Source organism: Prosopis cineraria, unplaced genomic scaffold, assembly GCF_029017545.1.
Source record: "Prosopis cineraria cultivar Desert tree isolate PC_DT_omini unplaced genomic scaffold, ASM2901754v1 PC1499, whole genome shotgun sequence".
Lineage (NCBI taxonomy): Eukaryota > Viridiplantae > Streptophyta > Magnoliopsida > Fabales > Fabaceae > Prosopis > Prosopis cineraria.
This window is the reverse complement of record NW_026556824.1, coordinates 22669-30908: the sequence shown is the minus strand read 5'-3', so window position 1 is coordinate 30908 and position 8240 is coordinate 22669. Positions and strand designations below refer to the sequence as shown.

Genomic DNA, 8240 nt, shown 5'->3' with positions numbered 1-8240 from the left:
CTAACTCCCTAACTAACTAAAACTATTTAATCTTTATTCTTTTACATATCAATTTCTTGGGGCAATGCCATTTAAGTGCAAAAGGTTGAATTAATAATAGTTTAGATCTCTGAATTTTTTTATTGGTGGCAATGACATGTAAGTTGCAAAGGTATAATTTTCATGTTTTTACTTACTGCTGCAAATTCTGTCTGGCGTTCTCCTCTTATATACTGCAGTCATAGTACTCTATTTAGGCCCTTAATTTTTTTTTTTTTTACTCAATCAAAATGGATCTTGATATTTGTCTGGGATTATGCATGTTCTTCTTCCGATGAATAATTCAGAGTATGTAACATGCAGTGTATTGGATGATTCAGGCAGAAACTTGTTGGATCTATTTGTGCTATTTTCTTTGCTGCTCCCAATAGTTTTCCCACTTTAAGTCATTTCGCTATGATTGGTAGCTTTTATTTTTTGGAATCTATATATTTCAAAGTCTTTTGTATGTCTGATTCGATTTGCAGATGAACGGGTACCAACTGAATTAAAGAAAGCCATCATGCAGGCTCGGATGGACAAAAAGCTTACCCAGGCTCAACTAGCTCAGGTCCTTTTCTCTGAAACTTTTTGTCAGTCCCCCCCTCCCCCTCCATAAAAAAAAAGAGAGAGCTTAAACTAAAACTAAGGGCTAAGTATCATTATAGCACAACTTTGAACTGCAATGAAGCACATGGTTTGGTTTTCAAACGAACTGGAATTGTTATGGTTTTTTTTATTTTTTTCTCCTCAAGCTTTGCTTACCCTTGTAATTTCAAAAAAATGTTATGGCCTTGGTTTTACTTTTTGCTTCCATAAAACTCTGCATTTCATTTCTCGTAGATGTATTTTCTCCTTCAGGTTCTTCTTTTGCTTTAGCTTCCATGGTACTGACTCACCTTTTTCCTGGGTAGATGATAAATGAGAAGCCTCAAATTATTCAGGAGTATGAATCAGGTAAAGCCATTCCAAATCAACAAATATTAGGTAAACTGGAGAGAGCTCTTGGTGCAAAACTGCGTGGAAAGAAATGAAGTAGTATAAAGGATAGAATGGCATTGAATGTCAGCTGTGTCCAAGTCTTTCAACTGGCGTTGTATATGAACTTTCTCCTGTTGTCATGACTTCTGTGCATCATGTGTTATGTCATGCTGGTGTTTTTTGTTATCTAAGGCCTAAAATAAGGTTATGTTTGCTTAAGTTTATTTCCTTGAAACATGTCTGCTTAAGTGATCCCGAAACATGGTTGTTTCATTGTTCTATATTTGAATCGGACCAATCTAATGTTTTATTAGTTTTTGCTATCATTAAATTCTTCTAATAACTATACACAATTGAAGATTTTGCAAAAGAAAATCCAAAAATGACGATATGAGGTCAAACAATTATTCGCTTGCCAGTTTTTATAACAGAATCAAGTAGTGAACACTTGTCCCTGAAAATGGTACTCAAGATTTGTCCAACTTCATTCTTTATTGATTACAAACCATGTGAGAGGAAAGGATTGATTTTTCCCCCTTTGGGCCAAGGGAGGAATGGATTGGTTGAGAGACATATAGTCGGCTTATTGTGGCCTTTTCAGACACTTCAAAGTTCAAACGAACTTGCGTGGCTTTTCAAACACGCTTGTGCATGTTCTGGGCCAGTGTTCTGTGTTGAATGACAACTTAAGTGGTGACTTTGGACCTAAGCAGTTTTGCTGTCTGAAAAAGGACTAAAGCATTTTCGGTGTCTCTTGGGGAAAAAAATGTCAATGATAACTGTAGCCCCAAATAGACTTGACTTGTCAAACACAAATAAATACTTTCCAAGTACAAGGATGTTTGGCTATCATTTATTTGGTCCAAACCGATTTTTACAAAGCATAGTTTTGATATATGTTTGATTGGGTCATGAACTGATTTTTGTTGAAAGGAATACGAAGCGAAACTGGATTTTGCAACTGGGGAAAAGTTGCTTCTAGGAAGATGGGTTTTGGAAACGGAGGCTAGCATGCTTATCTAGAGTGTTTTTTGGTTTTTTGTTAGCTTGAATTAAAGTGCAAGAGCAGCAAAACTTACTGTAAGAAGTCTTTCTTGCAGCTTGAAATCATATTAACATGACACTGTACAGACACAAGCAAAAACGTCTGTACCATTTCAGCATTATAAAGGCATTAGCTTACATAGATCCTTTTTGAACGGAAATTCAGAAACGTTAAAAATTCATATTTTATCTTCACCAAGAATAGACAAGTTCATATTGTATAATTATTTATAACTTCGAGTATATGATCTTTTCCTTTTCTGTATGTCATGCAAATAGAAAATGCCAAATTAAAAAAGAAGTGTTTGCCAAAATTTTGATTCTGTTTTTTTGTCATGCAATTAAATTTTTCAAAAAATAATTGTTTAATCTTTGAAGCTATAATTTCTTAATCATCAATATACCTCACTTTTGTACTTCAGAAAACCAAAACAGGAAAAGAAAGGCTTTGTAACACCTGGACATCTGTGTAGGACCCAAGGGAAAAAGAGTACAAATCCAAAGGCTTATTTCTCTCAAAGCAGGAAGAAAAACTGTGGGCAGGACAGAGCAAGATTTGCTGTTCTGCATAACTTGTGTTTTACCTGTCATTATATTACCCGTATGGTTAGCTGGAAATTACTAACCACCACCGAAAAAAAAAAAAGAAGCAAAATCTCAATTTTAAAACAAAAAAAAAAAATTGAATGAAGCAAGATGGGTTGATCAAACGAATTCGAATGGAATACAGTAAAAGCACATGATTCTGTCGTGCGTATCGATCACGCTATTTGGTTTTAACCTTCAGCCTTTATCAAAAAAGCAGAAGAAGAAGAAGAAAGAACAACGATTCCCCAGAACATTTCCAATACGAAAAAGAAAAAGAAAAAGTCATGATTAGCCAATGCAAGAAACCGAAAGCATTTGCCCAGGACAATTTAAGATCCATTTGATTATGGAAGATGTCATTACCCTAGGGATAAATGAACAGCATTTACATCAACTTCCCTGAATCAAATAGTAACTCAACTATGGGGAAAAAAATATTTAATATAACTATTCGTTCATGACATGCATAAAATAAACAGGCATAATGCCGACCAAAAATATATATTCACTCACAAGCCAGTTTAGTGCCAAAGCTAGTTAGGCAAATGGCAAAGGCCTGAAATGCAGAGAGTGGCTTCCTGTAATCCATAGTGAAAGTATCATCCCCTACTTTCCCGAATTGAAGAACTGTTTCCTCAACTCCTTTCCCTCCTGGTTGGCTTCGGTCCACTGTAGCAACCAGCTGAAAGTTCTTCACCGATGCTATAGTCACCCGGCCATGGAAATTTAAGCACCAGCATTGCAAATGGTCGTGCCACCTCGGAGCTTTGTTTTTCAAGATTGAGTATTCAGAGTCAGCATATTCTGCATTTTTCGTCTTGTGAACATCCAGAGATCTGCTATCTGAACTTTCTCCTGATGATTGGTTTGGGAACTTCAGTGAGCAAATCATCCTCCTTGGCCCTCTTGACTTCAAAAGGTTGAACTTGTACGATACCTGCCCCACCTCAAAGTTACCAGCAGGAACTTGAGGGCTTATTTGTTTGCATGCAATTCGACGGCTGGCCCTGCCATTTGATGGCCTTGCGCCACAATGGGGCGGCTGGCTATCATAGATTGTGAAGTTCGTGCCAAGAAAATCTGAGCTGTCAAGAGATTTCACTAATGAGATTAATACATGCAGCAAAAGATTGATTGAACACTGACCACATACTAACATCAAGCATCTAACAACACACATAGCTCTGACAATCATTTTGAGAACATATACCGTCCATGTTGGAGGTATAGACAATAAAGATGTCACATCGCATCTTACTCAAACTTATTTTCCCGTATCTTAATGTCTTTATTACAAGGGAGTGTTTTGTTTACACCAAAAGAATGTTTACCTTAACTTTCCAACATAGGCATTACTTCCTTGCGATATGTCATCAGCATCAAGTGAAAGTATATATTCGATACCAGAACCACGTCTATATCTCTTAGCTGCCAAGAGAAACTTACCCGTATCTGTGAATGCTGACAAGAGAGAGGAAAGGAGACAATAAAATGAGCAGACATTTCTAATTATTATTTTTTTTTTTTTGGGGAGTAAGAAGCAAACTTCATTAAAACAAAGTAAAAAGATAATTTCTAATTAACTGTATTAGAGGAAGGAACACAGGAATCAGAAAGAATGAAAACACATATCATGAATAATTCAAACAAATAAGCATTCAAATTGTAGAACAAGTATACTCAACATAATAAGTATACCAAAATAAAATAATATTTCTTCTTCTAATATCAAAATAAGTATGCTCAAACAAATGAAATTCAAGGCAAAAAACATGAAGTAGAATCTACAACTTTTGCACGTCGCATACCATTATTGTTGACCATAGTCGGTCATCCAATACTGAATCCGGTCAATTGAAAGCAGTGTCATGTCATTTGAAAAATATTCTTCACTTGTGTCAAAGTTAAATCATATTGAGTCAAATTAGGATGGCTACAGTCATACAATTCACAAATTAGATACCGCCCACTTCTAGCTTTCACACATACAGAAGACATTACTCAGTCAACATGCTGCCCTGGAGAAAGGGTGAAGCAGACCAATGAAGAAGTCATTATTGAATATTTATATGGAAGGGGGAAAAAAGCCTTCTACCAATACTTACTTACATGGAGGAATAAGGGCAAGATATAGGTAAAATGTCGAAGTCTTCTTGTTCCTCTTTATAATACATTGGTGGGGTGAGTCACATGGTCCAGGCTGCAAGTCAAAGAAATGTTACAGAATTGTTGACTCCATGCCTTAATTTAATATGAGTTCAGTGCAAGAAGAAAGTTACCAAACAAACAAAATGCTCACAAACAATAGTGAAACGCTGTATCGTTTGAAGTAAACAAATATCAAATGTATTACTGTCCTTAGACAAATAAAGCATCATTAGCCAAAAGCATAAATGAAATGACTGATTCCAACAAGGGATACGAAATGATAACAAAGTAACGCAAATCAGGAAAAATGAATTCGGCAAATATTTCTTCCGGTTAAACTTACATGAAACCCAACCACTTATGTGTAAAGATGACACGTCACATCTAAGAAAACATCTCACAAACTAAAGTTAGTTCCATAGTACCCAGAAATGTTAATCAATGGACTCACAATTCGATTTCCTTTATCGAACTATCCAGACGATATTGCTAGATTTCCCGCGGCTCGAGAATCAATGCTGATCCTCACAGAAAAATATTATTCAAAATAGAGACCCCCAAGCTAACATTTCAATTGGATAATGTGAATTAAGAGATAAATTAAGGATGCAGCAAAAAATCAAAGAATATTCAAATCACTTGACAATTGAAATGAAATGCAGGGCACCACCCAAGCTCGACCAAGTATCAATCATTTCTCCAGTCCCACGGATCACACTCACAGAAAACCAGAGCAAGTTCCACGGGATCATATACGCCCTTCAAATAAACCAATAACTAAGAAAAGAGGAATCAAATTCCAAGGCTTAAGGCAAGGGAAAGGTAATTCTGCCGCCGTTGCGCGAAGGGAAGCGCACGATCTCCTTAGTGATATCCCTCCACCGCTTGCACACGCAGGCGCAAGCAACGACGTTTCGGCGGTTGGGCCACTGATCCTCGGAGGCCTCAACACGAGAAAGGATCTCCCCGAGAAGCTCCGGCAGCATAGTGGCCCACGAATCGCCGTAGGGCGGAGAGTCCGTGGAGTCACCGCGGTAGTCGGAATCACCGGCAAGCCGCCCCTTCCGCTCATCTTCCTCGATCGCCCTAACCTCCTTGAAGGATCTACAGAATTTCCGAGAGCTAAAAAGGCTTCTCAGAGACATAGCTTAGGGCTCCGAACTCTCATGAGAGAGAGACAGAGAGAGAAAGAGGGGGAGAGGTGGGATTTACACAGAGAAAGTTACAACTGGGAAAAGGAGAATAGAAGTTAGAAATAACTCAATTCATTGGGGTTGAGATTTGAGATTGAATCATACAAACCCAAACGGTGTGGTGCGGTAATGATAAAATGACAGCCTGGCGAGGAAACAAATCAATGAGATCATTGTCAACAAAAGAGAAAATTCAATGAGATCGCATGCGCGTTTGTTTACAATTTTTCCTCGAACAATAATTAATACTATTGCATTCTCTTAAATCTGTTTTAGTTAATAATTTAATCTTTTAAATTTAATTTTATTAATTTAATATTTTATATTTATTTTAATTATCAATTTAGTTCTAATTATTTGAAGATATAAAACAATGTTAGAGTCTTTTATTAGCCACATATTATTAACAACTCAATTAACAACTACGCAATTGTTTTTTTTTTTTTTTTTTTTTTTTTTTCTGGGCCAGTAACAACTACGGGAATTGATAAAAAGTATAATAATGTAATTATTTATGAAAAAAATAAAATTAAAATTTTTAAACAAAATGAATAAAATTTCTCTAAAATATATAAATAATAATTTAATCTCTCAAAATATCATAATTCTCATAAATTTTTTAAAATTTTTGTTATCATTAATGAATTTATATAAATTATTAAATTGTCCTTATTGATAAATAATTCACAAGTTTTGTTTAAATATTCATAATTTTTTTTATATTTACAATAATAAAACAGTAAATCATAACTTTACATATTAAATTTCTTATTTGTTAAAAAATAAGATTTTAAATTTTCGCCATTAAATAAATAAATATTATTTAAAATAAGAATAAATTAGAATTATAGAACATACAAAAGCATGAGATACCAATCGTTTAGAAAAAATTGCAACAAAGGAGGGCAATAGCGATCATTTTATAAAATTATGGGTCATTCATCATAACGTGCCATGCTAAAACTAATTTAGTTTACATGATAGTCGATATTCTATGTGTAAACGTTGAGGATAATTTGCTTGAAATTTCAAAGTTTATAATCAAGGACACTATTTGAGTAATAATTTAAGATCTGTGACCTTTAATAAAATGAACAGTTACGGCGTTAGAAAAATTAATGATCATGGTTCATTTTATTATGAATTTAAAAGTTTAGAATTCGTTTTATATATTTTAAGAATTTAAGGTTCATAACATTTTTCGTGCAATATTTTAGGGTTCATTTTGCTCTTAACCCTACTAATATTCAGACTTATATATACAAACACTCACTTAGATGTGTTAATTTAAGCCAAATTAGACGTGTCAATTCAAATATATTTGAAAAATCTTAGAGTTGAGTTAAAAATTTTGAAAATTTTCTTTATTACGAGTTTATTCAGTCTGCTAAAATAAACTCAAAAAAATTCAAGCTTTGCTATAATATTCAAATTATTATTATTTTATTATAAAAATAAAATAAGATAAAAATTTAAATATTAATTTTTTAAAAATAGAAGTTAAAATTATCTAAAAAATAAATTAAAATAATATCTAATAACTTGAGTATTCAAACTTAGAGTTGGGAATGCCGGCAGGCCCGACTTTTAAGGGCCCAACCCTTATGAGCTCGTCTCTTAAGGGCCTGAGTTCTAAAATCAAGTTTTTCATTTTGAGCCCTATTTTTCAAGCTCAGTCTTTATATGAAGGGTTTAGAGTCAGGCCCATGAGTCCTTTTTTAAAAATAAAAAAATTAAATATTATAAACTAATTAAAATATTTTGAAATTAAAAAAAATAAAATCCTCATATTTTTTTTAGAAATTAAAAAACACACATTTAGAAATCTAATAATAAAATTTAAATCTTGATTAAAAAATAGTTCATTTTTTATAAATGTACAAATGTAATAAATATAGAAAAATAAAAATATTAAAAATTTTATACTATACACTGATATTTATTAAATTATATTAAATTAATTTTAGAATAAATTAAAATTAACAATAATATAATGCATATAGGATCAGGTGAGTAGGTTATTGGTTTCAAACACGTGTTCCATCAAAAATAATAATAATAATAATATAATAGGGTTTGAAGAGCCGGTTGAACCTGAGCCTTTTTTACAGAGCTTATCAGGACTAAGCCCTCAAACTCGATTATTTTAAAAAATTATTTTTAAAGCTTGAATTTTCATTTAAACATGACCTCTAAGCCTGATTTTTATTTTCAGCTTTATCTGAACTAGCCGGAGATAGTAAGGTCAAATTTAGTTATGTAAATTTT

General features: G+C 33.4%; 1 pseudogene; it reads right to left on the bottom strand.

Annotated features, from left to right (window-relative positions):
• Positions 1-2957: 2957 nt before the first annotated feature.
• On the bottom strand, positions 2958-6079 carry LOC129300252 (tubby-like F-box protein 7; annotated as a pseudogene).
• Positions 6080-8240: the final 2161 nt, after the last annotated feature.